Source organism: Coregonus lavaretus (assembly GCF_964263955.1).
Source record: "Coregonus lavaretus genome assembly, chromosome: 10".
NCBI lineage: Eukaryota > Metazoa > Chordata > Actinopteri > Salmoniformes > Salmonidae > Coregonus > Coregonus lavaretus.
In genome coordinates, this window is record NC_139997.1 from 55,220,916 (window position 1) to 55,222,889 (window position 1,974).

The window sequence follows — 1,974 nt, forward strand, 5'->3', positions numbered from 1 at the left end:
TTTGCCGTACCAGGCAGTGATACAGCCCGACAGGATGCTCTCAATTGTGCATCTGTAAACGTTTGTGAGGGTATTAGGGGCCAAGCTGAATTTCTTCAGCCTCCTGAGGTTGAAGAGGCGCTATTGCACCTTCTTCACCACACTGTGTGGGTGGACCATTTCAGATTGTCAGTGATGTGTACACCGAGGAACTTGAAGCTTCTCACCTTCTCCACTGCGGTCCCGTCGATGTGGATGTGGGCGTGCTCCCTCTGCTGTCTCCCGATGTCCACAATCAGCTCCTTCGTTTTGTTGAGGGAGAGGTTATTTTCCTGGCACCACTCCGCCAGTGCCCTCACCTCCTCCCTGTAGGCAGTCTCGTCATTGTTGGTAATTAGGCTGACTACTGTTGTGTCATCTGCAAACTTGATGATTGCGTTGCAGGTGTGCTTGGCCACGCAGTCATGGGTGAACAGGGAGTACAGGAGGGGGCTGAGCACGCACCCTTGTGGGCCCCCTGTGTTGAGGATGAGCGTAGTGGTGGTGTTGTTTCCTACCTTCACCAACTGGGGGCGGCCCGTCAGGAAGTCCAGGACCCAGTTGCACAGGGTGGGGTTCAAACCCAGGGCCCAGAGTTTAATGATGAGCTTGGAGGGTACTATGGTGTTGAAGGCTGAGCTGTAGTCAATGAACAGCATTCTTACATAGGTATTCCTCTTGTCCAGATGGGATAGGGCAGTGCGATGGCAATACATTACTTTGACTGATTAGTGACATAACGTTAGCTACATTCCATGCGACAGTCTCTGTTCATGCTAACATTTCTACGTTTAGAATCAGTGTTTTTAGGTATTATGTCGTTTGTTGATTAAGACGACATGGAAGTATTTTAAAAACGACCAACCAAGCATAACAAATGTTTATAGCATAATTTAAAAAAAAGAATACCAGCCATTGTCTGGTTGAGTAAAGTAGGCAATTTAACATGGGAGTAACGGGAGTACCCCACTCGGGGGCGTGGTCACGTTAAGCCACGCCTCGTCGTGTGTATCTATGTAATTCCATGAAACTCATTGAAAATGTAGAGTTGTAGTAAATCAACTCTAATACAATTACCTAAGTCAGTGGTTCCCAAACTATGGAACCCTAGGGAACTCAGTCCGGCTTTAAACTTACTCTTGAAAGTTTAATAGTAGAATGCACAAGGTGCAATTTCGAAATTGGGTAGTGCATCATCAGTTCCTCGTCATGTTAGTCATTGCATACCTTAGAGAGCTATTTATAACTTGTCAGAAATGTCCAGATCAACTAGCCTATGACAGGTCATGTTTTTTTTTATGCAGTTTTTTTAGGCCATAGATATTGTTGTAGTTTCTTTGTCACTCATATTACATGAATACACTGAAAGATTTATAGAATTGCAAGAAAATGAGCTTTAAACCTGCAGAATTCTCTCCACCAACAAGGGGTGTGAACCCCTGCCCTAAGGACTCCTTGCTAATAGGCATGTCCCCATGCATCTCAACCATTGTAAGCGCTTTGTGTGAGTGACATAATTATAAACAACTTGACCATTGCGTTTGTTTGCTATCGTTTGAGTTTAAAAAAAGTGTCATGTCATGCTGACTCTGACCAAAAAGATCTGAGATGATACTGGCATCCATCCAAGACAATAAATATGAAAAATAAATATACTAAGGTGACAGAACGGTTAGTGGCAGAAAAAGGAAGTGTGAATCACAATGCAAAGTGAAGCTGCCAGGCTATTTGAACATGTTTGTCTGTACAGTAGGTCAGTCAGCCCACAGAACTAGAATGTGATTATGATTCAGCCTCTAACATCAATGCTTATGCAATGTTATGGCAGATATGTCTGGACTGAATTTCAACTATGAAAGACGTACTGTAGGTCATGAATGTGTGTCTGTGTCAATCATACAAATACATTAATATCCTAAACAAAACAAAAATACAATGGTAAAACACGAGGCAAAC